The 13496-nt window shown below is 42.9% G+C and overlaps 1 protein-coding gene across 1 annotated transcript in view; it reads left to right on the top strand.

Annotated features, from left to right (window-relative positions):
• Positions 1–202: 202 nt before the first annotated feature.
• The window catches only part of SCNN1G (sodium channel epithelial 1 subunit gamma), a 74692-nt gene continuing 61398 nt past the window's right edge, over positions 203–13496 (top strand). Inside the window, exon 1 of the mRNA XM_078664168.1 lies at positions 203–225. The gene's annotated coding sequence lies outside the window, so the exon portion shown is untranslated. The remainder of the gene's footprint in view (positions 226–13496) is intronic.

Below are 13496 nucleotides of genomic sequence, written 5' to 3'. Positions count from 1 at the left end.
GCCTGTCCTCAGAGCATCAGAGAGGCGAGAGGAGGCAGCAGCGGCCGGAGACCTCTCCAGGAGACAGCCTCAAAGCACACCCCGGCCCGGATCTCCCCAGCGCTCATTGACAAGCCCCCTTGGGACAGAGCCTCGCTCCTGCCCCCAGCCCTGCCGGCCGACCACCTGTGCCCCCGGGCACCCACCTGTAGACCACCTTTATACCAGGACCGGGAACATACACAGGTGAGACCCCAAGGTATGAGCGCGGAATGTGTGCCTGGAGGCGTGAGAGGAACGGTAACTACTTCTTAGCGCTTCAAAGTGTGACAAATATGAGGACCAAGGCAAACAGAATAAAAAAGTATGTGCCCAGGATCACACCTGGCGCGTGGAAACCGGGATTAGGACTCCGATCTCCCGGTTTATCGATGACATTGTTGCCACTTGAGCACATTATCTTCCTCAGAGACGAGCGCTGTATGTATTTGTCAATTGAAATTGTTTTTGTGTCAGTATTAATGTGAACTAATAAAAGTATGTTCCAGGTATATATGCTGTTATAGCTCCGAAAGCATCCGACATTGGCTGCTGTTTGTTGTATTTCTTGCGGTACGTATTAAATATGTCTGGGTAGACACTTTGTTCGACTAACGTTAGTAAACGCCAATTCGCCCCCCACCCCCGGGGACGCAAAAGATGCGTCTGCTAACGTGCACGCTGCCATTTTTATGCGATGCATTTTATTCGAATTGTTTGTGACATTGGGAGCGAAATCTAATCAAATCTGAAAGCAGAGTACGGAGTGAAAATCCATATTTATGAAAATACTTTCTGAGTTAATCCTTCTTACCTTGATATTAATTGCTTTTGTTGGCATGGCGAGAATGTCCCCCACCACCACGCACACACACACGCCCCCTCTGGCCCATGATGGGGGTTGGGGCTGCCTGGCGCCGTTTTGCAGGATGGCCACTTATGAGGTGTCTGTTCATGACTCTGGGGTTTCTATGCGCTAATGACCATGATGGGGGTTGGGGCTGCCTGGCCCCGTTTTGCAGGACGGCCACTTATGAGGTGTCTGTTCCTGACTCTGGAGTTTCTATGCGCTAATGACCTGGTCGCGGGGACATGTTGAGATGCCTATAGGCCGGGCACGAGGGCGCTTAAACAGGTGTCATTAGGAAGAATTAGCCGTTAAATGCTCGTTTGGATTCGTGATCACCATGCGGGTGTCAGCAGTAGGCCCTCAACTGCCCTCCCCCCTCCCAATATCGCAGGTGTGACCAGTGAACGGAAAGTGGCGTTTTTTTACATCTATCGAATCTGGACATGAAGGGGCTATTTACAAGCCCCTTGCGCTGCTTGTACGCCGCTTTTTCCCCATAATAAAAGTGACGCAGCGGCGATGAAAGGGCCAGGAGCTTGTACATAAGCCCCTAAAAGTCCTTCCACGGGGCGCTTTGCTGAATGTGTGTTGACATTTGCTTGCACGGCACGTGCATTGGCGCTGATTACATTAGATTTCATTTAAAAAGATGAGGTGATGAAGTGTGGGGCTGGGGCCCGAGGCTATACTTAGCGCTTCGAGGGTGAAACCAAGCGGCTACATGGATCTCAAGAGGAGCTATACAAAACCACAACAGTGGGGCGAAGACAACACAACTGTACATTCGCTTGTTGTTACCCGGCACCTCGTCCAAATGTCTTCCCTCGTCCACTTTACATTGTGCCAGATCACGTTTTCTAAAAGTCGGGACCGTTGTCATAAACGGTTCCCAGTATTATTCATTTATCGCAACATTTCCATGCAGCGCTTTCACCGAAGCGCTATACAAACAAATCGGTACTTAACGCAGACACACAGATGGCTACGGAGAGGCGATTTAAATCCAGCTGACGGAGAATTTCCAGCAAAGGCAGCAGATCGGTCGACCACGGTAGTGAAACTAGCGCCAGGAGAAGGATGGATGTACACAATCCTGTGACTTCGAGGCACTAGAGAACAGGGCCTAATGTAAGCGAGGGCACGTGGGCAAGGAGGTACTAACAGACAGGAGCATCTGAGAGGGACAGAGAGGACGAGTTGGGGCATACAATGGACACTTACCGTTGCCAATTTTAGAAAACTTGCTCGCTTTGTTTGAAGATGCATTTTAATTAATCTGGTGTTTTTGGACTCCTAGCAATATTTATAACAATTTAATTATCACACCCAAACAGATTGCCATGCTTTTTTTAACACGAGTGAAATAGCCAGCTCCCCCCCCCCCCTCCCCCGCTATAAAAGAAGGTCTGTGCCTTACTTTGGAGGGCCACAGCCTGTAGTATTCCGCACAGTTGGATTTTAAGGGTGGTCATGGCATTCTGAGATTCTGCCGCTAACTCAATGTTCGCACAGTTGCAGACTTGCCGCATTTGCCACATAATTCACAATCTGCAGCAAGATCTGACCATTTCACCAGTTTTAGTTGTGTTTCTTGTTCACCCAGGTTAAATGTCACCTCGCATGCTGCATGGGAATCCGACACGGGTTTGCAGATTATAACCACGCACCTTACCTTCCACCTTTTCAATTGTGTACCTCCTACATTTACATTTTATCTACAGGAAAACACCTTTAGGAAAAAGGTAAAATACGTTTTACAACTTTTGGTGAAAGATTACTTTCTCTGTAATAGAACAGGCCTTAGTCAAACATTCCAGCAGGGGTTCCCTGGCGCGTGCTCTGGGTTCCCCAGAGAGACAGAAAGGACTTATAAGTGCTCACATCAAAATGGCCTTTCTACCTCTCAATGAAATATAGACTATTCATTGGAGCTCAATCACATTCTATTTTTTATCAGTTGAATATCTGTATAATTTTCGCCCAGGTTTAATTTTTTTATTTTACTATGCGGATGTTGATTAAAGAAAAATAAAACCGTTTTAAACACAACAAAATAAACCAATGTTCTGTTTAAAGCATTGGAATTTCTTTTACGTCACTGAGTATGTAAAAATGTGATACTAGTTGGGAAACAATGCCACGGAAGAACATGACACAGCAATTGCATTTGATTAAAATGCTAAATGATCGACAACTGGCCATATCATTTAGATAATCAGGCCACATAAATGGCTTATTCCCTGTGGCATAATTCCGACTGCCTAGCCGAGAGGGATGTAGGGCGGGTTTTGCAAACTGTGGAACATTTTCTAGACAAAAGAAAAAACAAAAGGACTCACAAATGAAGCAATCCACAAAAATAAACAATTCGTTTAAAGGTTATTACAATGCATGTCTGAAGTTTTGTTTTGGGTCACTGGCTGATTCAATAACTGCCCAGGCCGCTCAAATGATACTGGCAAAATTACTGGGGGGGGAAATGCATTATTGTGGGAGGAAATATGTGTCCTTGTTGTGGACGAAAATACACGTCTTATTGTGGGAGTAAATGTCTGTCCTTTATTGTGCGAGTATATATAAGTCTTAATTGTGGGAATAAGTACCCTTCTTTATTGCGTGAATAAATACACCTTTTTATTGGGATAATAAATACACTTATTTCTTTTGGGGATAAATGTATGTACTTATTGTGGGAATATATACACCTCTTTATTGTGGGAGTAATTGCATGTCCTCATTGTGGGAGTATATACAAGGGTCCATTGTGGGAATAAATACACTTCTTTATTGTGGGACATGTCCTCATTGTGGGAGTATATACAAGTTTAATTGTGGGGATTAATGGACCTCTTTATTGAGTGAATATGTACACCTCTTTATTGTGGAAATAAATGCATGTCCTCATTATGGGAGTATATACAAGTGTCCATTGTGGGAATAAATACACCTCTGTATTTAGATAATACATGCATATCCTTAAAGTGAGAGTATATACAGGTCTTCATTGTGATAATAAATACACCTCTTTATTCTGGGAATAAATGCAGCTCTTTATTGTAAGAATAAATGCATGTTCCTATTGTGGAAGTATATACAAGTTTCATTGCGGAAATAAATGCACCGCTTATTGTGGGTATATTAACACCTCTTTCTTGAGGGAACAAATACACCTCTTTACTGTAAGAATGAATACACCTCTTTATTGCGGGAATAAATGTATGTCCTTATTCTGGGAGTATTTACAAGTCTTATCGTGGGAATAAATACACCTCTTTATTTTGGGGAGAAATACTCCACTTTATTGTAGGAATAAATACATGTTCCTACTGTGGGAGTATATTCAAGTTTCATTGTGGGAATAAATGCACCACTTATTGCGGGTTTAAAAACGCCTCTTTATTGTGGGAATAAATGTATGTCCTTATTTTGGGAGTATATACAAGCCTTATCGTGGGGATAAATACATGTCTTTATAGTAGGAATAAACGCTTTCCCCATAACAACCCCATTTATTGGGTGGCAAACTACATAGAATGCAAAATAATGCATTTCCAGTACCACTCCAGGCTCTAAGAAATGTATTTCAGCAAAATCTTAAAGTGATCCCAGGCAGTACTTGGAACCTCAAAGACGAGTGCACTAGGTAAAAACTAAAGAAAGAAACATTTTATTATTCATAAAAAAAGAGCCGTCCTTTGCGTCACCCATTCATACACATATATTTGACACTACAAAGATCTCACAAGATTTAATTCATTTTACTTTCACACATGTCTTCCCTAATTAATTAAACACTGTGCAGATTCCACCAATAAAGGGCTTGTGTACTTCCACAATCAGGGTATTGCTTAGAGGGGAGAAAACCCGGCTGGGGCATTGTAACATGGAATAAATCAGTTTTGCTTTTAATCGCGGTCATATTAATTTCAATTACGTGCTAAAAATGTCGCCTTTCCGAGGAAGCACTTTGTGACTTCTGGCTGGCTTTACCCTGATGTGAACAATTTTCCTAATATATGGAATCGAACAAATCTGAAAATACAACTGGGCTTTGTGATATATGTACGGGAGGAATACAAGATCTAACCCATGTTCCATCTGTCTGTCCGAACCCAACCCTAGTTTAAGCCAAGAGGAGGTATTTAAGGCCTATGAGTATCAGATGCAATGCTAGGTCTATACAAAACCTAATTAAGCTCTGTAAATCACCACCGGATGAACCCGCTTGTTATCAATTGTATACATTTTTTAAAGAGCTTTCTAAAGTTGGAACAAAATTGGAATTAGCACCCATTTAGGCAAAAAGCATCAGTTTTTTACTATTTGGATTTTAAGCGTTCGAATTTATCAATAAAGAATACTTCTAGACTACAAGTGGACTTTGGACCTGCTTTTTCTATTACTTCATTTGGACTTGCTGTATTTTAAAGAATAATGATGGTATTTTTTGATGGGTGCTAATTCCAATTTTGTACCTGTGACACTTGGGTTTTTACCCAATTGGAAGTAAAGATGGATGGATTTCTGGTTTTGTGAGCACCACTGCCATACTATAAAGCCACTAGTAATAACAGGTGGAGGTTCTTTGCCTCAACCCTCTTTTGTTTTTTTAGCTTTCTAAAGTTATTTTAAAATCCATGATGATAAGGTTTTAAAAATTACAAATATTTAAAGTTCATATTATGAACTATTACCTTTAAGTACAACCTGCCTTTTCAAATGATTTATTTAAGCTTTGGGAAACCTATCGGATGAATGAATCTATTATCAACCATATAAATATCTGATGGATTTTATTTTAAATATGTCGTAAAGATTATGATGAAACGTTTTAACCTTTGAAATGCTTAAAGTTGATGCTATGGCTGTCATTATCAATGTTTTAAAGCTATGTCTGTGTATTTGTTGAGGTCTATATCAAATTTTAAATAAACTTTCATATGGAGTCAGTTCACCAAAGTGCAGAAAGGGTGTGGGCGGATGTCTGCCTCTTTAATTGGCAGCAAGTGCCAGGGGTACCGAAGAGCACGCCAAGGGTAACAGCTACTGCTAATTGGCACTCATACCCTGATACCTGACCAGAAGAGGTTGGCACACGCTGCGCAGGAGCCTGGCACGAGGCCACGCTCCATTTCACTAACCTGGTTTTAATCTCTTAATACCAAGGTGGATTACAGCGGATTAACTCTGATGAAAGTCTTTTTTCGCTTTAAAGGCTCGCCTTTAATCAGCAGGGACATGGCACTGCCAGGCAGCGCATCTGCATACTGCTGTACCAACCACGCCTCGACCGGGTTTTCTATGCTTTATTTAGTAAGGGCATTTATAGCACTGAGTCCTCGGGCATCTCAGCACTGAACGCACGTGGACCTCAATTTACAGAAATGCCAGATGTAGTGAAAGTGCCACTACACACCCTTCCGCCAATGATGACATTACAAGTATGCCCCCTATGCCATCCTTAATTCTTTCTTGGCTGTGTCTTCATGAGCCCCCAAGACAAGGGTTGGCAAGGAGACTGGCATTTGTATTAGAAGCCAAGGCTTGGTTATTACCAAGGCCACCCCTTATTGACAAACGGGAACTTTGTAATACAGCAAAACACGAGTATTGACAAATAATGTATAAACAAATTCAGGGTGTTCCATCAATTGCATTTCAGATAAGCCTTTGATGTTGGGGGTGTCCAATGTAGGCGCAGGAGGGTCAGATCCACGCCAGGTTATCAGAATAACCACTGACTATGTCAAAGATTTACATCTGGGTTCATTGTATGTACATACATTTTATGTTGAGATCCTGAAAACCTGGCATTGGCTCCAGCCATTCAATACCAGGGACACCAGCGTGGGGTCTGGCAGGGCATAGATCTGGGGTCTCCAACCTTTTCTGTAACAAAAGCTTCTGGTGTTAAATTAAAACCATCTTGATCTGCTAATATTGTTAGGGTTGCAGAAGGGCCACATCAGACAAGATTACATTGGTGGCCACCAAAGCAAGCTCACAAGCAGTGATCACCTCAGTGCATCGGGCATGGTGAAAGTATTAATGTCAAGCATGTTGTGTCATTGTGGAATACCTCCACATCAGTGATACTGCATGATTTAATGCTCAAATATCCCCTTTAAACATATTTTGGAAATTGGACCATTGTTATCCAAACATCAGACTTCTGAAAATACAGGTTTTCATCTCGAATACAGAATTTTCAATTTTGATATACATATTAATTCAACCAATCACGTTTTGAGTTTAGTAGGCCGGGCTACACACAAAGAGCTACTTACAGGAAGCTGGAGAGCTATCAGTTGCTCACGAGCAACTTCCTGTAGAAGCCTGGTAGGGATACAAGTCAAAGATTCAGGAAAAACATTGACTAGGTAAATAAATGGCATTTATATTAAAAATAAATTCACTTATCTGTGTGTCTAGAGAATGTGGCACACATTGTGGCACACATCTAACCTCCTGGACCACCTTGCAGTCACTGGTGTGAACTGTGAAGTGGAACCTAGAAATGTGCTGGAAAAAGGAGAATAAATACCGAGTAAGGACACCCGGCCATGAACATAGTGAAAGAGAGAAACTCAGCACCCCATAGGCAGGAAAGAGGACGGAGGCAGGGCCCAGGAATGGTATATTTGCATAACCACAATGCTTTGCAAAATTATTCGCTTCACTTATAAGTCCCTGCGAGAAATAACTTACAAATATATTGTAGTGCATTAATTTGCAAATGTAAAACATTAGTATTTCCCTGGCATGCTCAGATCTCCATCACCCTCAGTGTGACAGGTGTCTGTCCAAGTTAATCTTTAATACACAGTCACCATTGATGTCTGCCCTCTCCATTAATGCCAACAACATTCACACAGTGCAATGTGCTGTCGGAAATAGTAGACATGCTCTATATAAAAACCCTGTGATTATCATAAAATACATACATGCTTGCTTACAGTAATTCTCCCAGAAATTGATATACTTACATCTATTAATTTACTTATTTTAATTTGGCCTTCGACAGTACAACCTCGCATTTGTTATATTTTAAATGTAATATAACTAATTGGTACGCTTTGATTACTTTCATTCTTTTTCCACTGGAAGAATTTATTTCCTATAATGTTTGTACATTTTTAACTCGTTTTGAAACTTTTCTGACTGCATAGATGTTGTAAATAAATGTTTTAAGGACTATATTATACTAATTGTTGATCTCAGTAGAGGTCTTAATAAAATGAAATGTTCAAAAAATAAGAATCCAATTTACAATGACACTGCGTGCATGTGCTCGAAAGCTTTTACCCAAAAAGCTAGGGACTGTCCGAAGGGTGTCCGACAGTCCGATGGTCCAAGGTGAGAGAACAAACATAGACAAATGATAGCGGGGAATCAATACATAAAGGGGCAGCTGGGTGGGGAGTAGATATAAAGGCAAGAAGCAGCAGGTGCAGAACGGGATTATCAGAAACAGTGGCAAGGAGAGCGTGGAAACAGGCGAACAGCGCTGTGAGGAGATTGTAAAGGTCAGAGGCGGGGTGGAGTTAAAGAGGCTAAATGCTCAAAGACAAGGGCGACGGAGTAGGAACGCATGTGCATTGGGCAGAAACGTAAAGTTTCTTTGGGCATAAGGCTTCGGGACGTCCCCTCCCTACTACTGTTTCACCTTCAGGCTCTTGCCGGCCCCCGCCATCCGCCCCTGCATCTCGACTCCTCTGACTCGGCAATTGGAATCTTTCAAGAGATCTAGCTGTCAGCAGCACAGGGAACCATTTCAGAACACTCCCGCCAGAGCGCCTTCCAATACCGGAACCACTGCTGTCGCCATGTTGGTGTTTTGTCACTGTGCGCTTGAAGTTACCGGAAGTGCCAATACTGAGTAAAGTAGTCCCATACGTGTTTGAATGTAGGGCTCCACCGTGGGAAGCGACTTCAGGCTTTCTTGTTCGTAGTTCTCCCAAGAGTCCTTCCCGGTGTTTTAAGGATGGGTTCGGACATGTAAGGCTTCACGGTGACTGCCGCGTATGGTCGCACACAGGTTTTAGCATCGTTATTTCCTCACGTAGCCTGACAGTCATTTAACAAAAATAGTAGTTTACTATTTATTTAATGCAATGTTATATAGCGCGAACATTACCCGAAAGTGCCAGAGCGCTTTACCTAAGAACAAGTTGCGATGCATAAGGACGTAGGATTACATGAGTTACATCAAAGATACAAACAGAAACAAGGAGCTGGAAAAAATGTTGAGTCACTCGAGGTAGCGCTGGAGAGTGCTCGGAAAAACGAGGGAAAGCCTACACAAACAGGCTGAGCTGCTCAATTAGCGGTGTCACGGAGCGAGCGAGCCCTGTGAGGGTTGAGCACGAAGGCATTTGGTGACTCCGTCGTGGCGTGTGTTAAACGAGGTTGTTATAAAAAAACAAATCTTCCTGTGAGGCACACAGTACTTACCGGTACCCTGTCTGAAGCTCGTGCTGCCGCTGGACATGACGTGCGATCATTGGAGGGGGTGCAAGAGATGAGGGAACACGGCCTGGGGGAAGCTGGCTGGGGAGGGGGAGGAGAAATGCAAGGAAGTTAGGGGAGGAGAAGCCGAGAAGCCGCAGAGCGCACGCTGGGCAAAGCCCTTTGATGTGCTCTGCGGCAAGATGCAATTAGGAGGGAGGGAGGCTGATGCGCGTTCGTGTTGATCACGTGGTTCACGTGAACTTCGTGAAAACGCCAGGCAAAAAGCTGGTGGTTTCACGAGCACTTTGCCGACTTGAATTCTCGCTCCGCTCGATGCGCATGCGTGCATCGATAGGTCGCGAGACCTAAAAACCCTGTGATTATCATAAAATACATACAAGCTTGCTTACAGTAATTCTCCCAGAAATTGATATACTTCCATCTAAGCTCCCTGAAAAACCACATTAAAATGAACACTTATATCCCTCAAATGGCCAAAATTATTCCTTCATCTACCAGGAATGGTGGAAATATGGATTTGACCATAAGGTGGTATATATTATGGAACACATAACCCCCTGGCTCAGTGCCTACCAATGCTACCAAGCTCCTATGGGGCCATTTTTGACTCCCAATAGATAGGGACACATGTCACCCTGCTGAAACATTTAGCGCTTAGAGACAGCTTTGACCGATGAGGCGCTATTAAAATCCCTACCCTAATATTGATCAACTTGGATTTTAAGACGACGAAGAAAAAAAAAACATACCAAATGGCCAATTTCAGGCCCGCAAAATGGGAAGGAGGACAAGTGGGCAGTAGAGTTAGGTCCTTAAAATACATATTCAACCATGAGCTCTTGGTAGGGGTGAAGTTAATCAGGGCATCCGAGTTTAGGCCCAGCAGGTATATCAGCAGCTGCAGACGTCAGTGGTTTAGTTTGTTTCACAGATCCTGACTCCAGCAGGGCTGCCTCGGCTTTCCATCCTTCCGCGGATGATTACATTATATGATGTACTTAAATGGCCACAATAACTTACATATCAGCACCAATCTACAGTTTACTTTGTGTGGACAAACTGAAAGGCGCAAAGAGACAGGAGGACTCCGAATTTCATCCCTGGTTCTGTTATGTAATTGTCTCTTCTAGAACCTTCTTCCGGTGTAAACCCACCTGACCTCTTCGACCTCAAGCTTGTGGCACGCTCACCTGTTGCTAATTTTAAAAACGCTGAAGGAGAATTGGACCGCGAGCACGAAGGACTTGCTCTTCCTGTTGTTTTTAACCCCACTCCTCGCGGAACCCGCTCCGCGGGTCCCGCATCGTTCTGGTCAACTTGGACGGCGCTGTTGCAAGTGCGCTGTACTGCAAAGTGGAAAGTCTGCTTCAATCACTTGTGATCCAGCTCCTGAGGCGGTGGTGAGAGCAGGGCTGCGAGCGAGGGGAGGCGCAGGACTACTAGTCCCAGGAGCGCCTGACCCTCGGCATCTACACCAGCTGACCCGCTCTCCCTGCTGGCTCCTCCCCCGCCTCAGCGCAGCTATAAATCTCCCACTTGGTACCGCAACGTGGGAGCGCGCGGGAGCCCGCCGGGAGAAGCCCGGGACAAGGGCGGGACCGTCTGAGGCCGTCAGAGGCTGAAGTAGGCTGGGCTGGGCCCCCTCCCTTTGATTTTTGGTTTACTGTTGTTTGATATTTTCTCTTACAGGCTAATATTGCACTTTGGGGAGTTTTAACCATATTTTTATCTTCTGTACACTTTTCTCATGACGGCTAAAAAACTGCGTTCTGGTCGCCTCTTAGTAGGGAAATCCGGGTCTAAAACGAAATCTAACCCTTTACGCAATAAAATTACGTCCTCGATGCAACTGAAAGGCCAGTGTCAGCTTTTCAACTTATGGGATAAAGGGAAAGACAAGTCATTTGAGTTGCAACCTCCGAGCGGGGGTCCTGATTATAATGTTCCGGAAGCCGCTAATATGGTTATTAATGTTTCCTCTTGCTTGAGTTTGGTTCCTAGTCAATCGCTGTTAATACCTCTTAGCCCCGAAATAGTAAGGGGTTCATGCTTGATTTCAAATGACTTACAACTGGGACAGAACTCTCCTTTTGAGTTTGCGGGTGGTAAGGTTTTGAAATCTGATAGTATTATTCCTCCCCAAGAGTCTCTTGGGGAAGTTCCCAAAGTTATAGTGAACACTAGCCCTTTGTCAGGTATGCCAGTTAATTTGCCCGCCCTAGAAAGTGACTTTACATTACCTGATATCGATTTAACAGCTCATAAGGATCGGATGATATCCCTGCAGGGGAAATCTAGGGGTATCCCAAATACAAATGAAGTTATAACCATTTCTAGTACGGGTCCTTTAAGTAGTACACCCTCTAATATATTGGATTTTTCCCCTGCTCAATTAAATTTTACTTCTTGTTCTGGCCCTATTATGAACAATTTAGCTGAGGGGTCTCCAAGTATTGATGGGAGGTTAATTTCCAATTCGTTATTTTCTTTGGAATCTATATTAGCTTCAATTCTGAGCTTACTTGAAAAATTTGTTGGAGGTTCTGAGTGTATTTTTGACACGGTAACTCAAATCTTAAAAGTGCTTTTGCAAAGTAAGAACGGTCCAGTGTCTGATTGCCCTCATACACTTGTTAACCGGATGGAAATCCCCAAAAAGAGTTCTCCAAGTGCTCAAGTAGAATTGGATTCCGCTCGACTTCCTCTCCTCAAGGATGACCAAAAAGCTATGAATCCAGTAGCATTACCAGCTGATCTTAAGATCTTCAAGGCGGTTTCGGCTGGTGCTAATTGCATAGCTTCTATTAGTGATAAGATAGAGGTAGTATCCACGTCCCCTGCCAACCATAAAATTGAAACTCCCTCTCTTTTCCCTATATTTTCTGTACAGTCAAAAAACGAGGATATTTTTATGGCAAATACTGGAATGGTTGATAAATCGATTCCCCCGAAACATAAAAAGATTAGAATAAAGAAGAGAAAACCTATTCGAAGATTCTCTAAAAAAAGACAGAGAAAACTTCTATTTGATAAAAGTGTGGAACCAATTTTAGAAGATTCCCCTCAGGTTGTGCAGTTGTCTGCCCCTCAGGAAGATATGATAGCCTCTCCTAAAGTGGAACTCATGTCTACAGGATTAGGTCCCATAAGTTCCACTAATCCTTTTCTCCCCAAGGTCACTTCTCCCGCTGTTAATCCTTTCCTTTCCTGTCTTAATCCCTCAGCAATGCCTTTTCAAGATGTTCCCAAGGTCACTTCCCCTTCTGGTAATCCTTCCCTTTCCTTTTTCAATCCTTCCGCAAGGCCTCTCCCAGAGGCACCCCCAATTGTAGTCATTCCTCCCAAGGAAAAAATAATTGTAGATACTTTTTTTCTTGAGTTTTTTCCCTTATTTGATACTGATTTAATTCTAAATAGATCTGCCTTACTTATTTGTTTCAAAGAGATTGAAGGTTTAAAATTAATTCAAACATCTGATTTGGATGTAGTATTCCTTCTTAACTCTTTGGTAGGGAGATCCACAAGGGTGAAATTCCATTCTAAAGTAGTGTTAAATCTTATTCTACAGTGGGCTGCAGAATTACAAATTAGAGGAATAGATGTTATGCCATACTTTGGGGAAAAACGAAATCAATGTGCCTTCTCCAATTTGTCATCTTCCCCCAACATGGGTTTGAAGTTGTCGGATTGGTCTAGCTCTGGATCGGAGGATTAAAAAATATGTGTGTCTAGGAATGAAAGGCAAGTGTCATATAAAAATCCTCCTTTTAAACAAACGTTGAAGGATGATCAGTCCAAATGGAGTTGGTTACCTGGAGTCTTAGCGAGTAAATCTGCTTCCTGCCCCAAACCATATTCAAATTTTTAACAGAGAGCTAAAGCTCATCTCGTGGAATACAGCAGGTTTTAAAGATTATAAGGAGAAACTAGGCTTTTTGTATTCACACAAGGCGGATATAATCTGCTTACAAGAAACATGGGTGGAAGGTAGAATAGCTCTAGAAAAGGATTATTTCGTCTTGGAAAAGAGTGCAACCTCTTCTAGAAGAGGCCATGCAAAGGGAGGAATAGCATGCTTGTTAACAAATAGAATAAAATGGAATTATTCTCATTATCTCGATCCGGGGAATTTGTTCCAAGCAATAACCTTAAAAGA

This window comes from Lissotriton helveticus, chromosome 10, assembly GCF_964261635.1.
Source record: "Lissotriton helveticus chromosome 10, aLisHel1.1, whole genome shotgun sequence".
NCBI classification, from domain to species: Eukaryota; Metazoa; Chordata; class Amphibia; order Caudata; family Salamandridae; genus Lissotriton; species Lissotriton helveticus.
The sequence above is the reverse complement of the archived record's forward strand: the minus strand, read 5'-3'. Positions and strand labels throughout refer to the sequence as shown.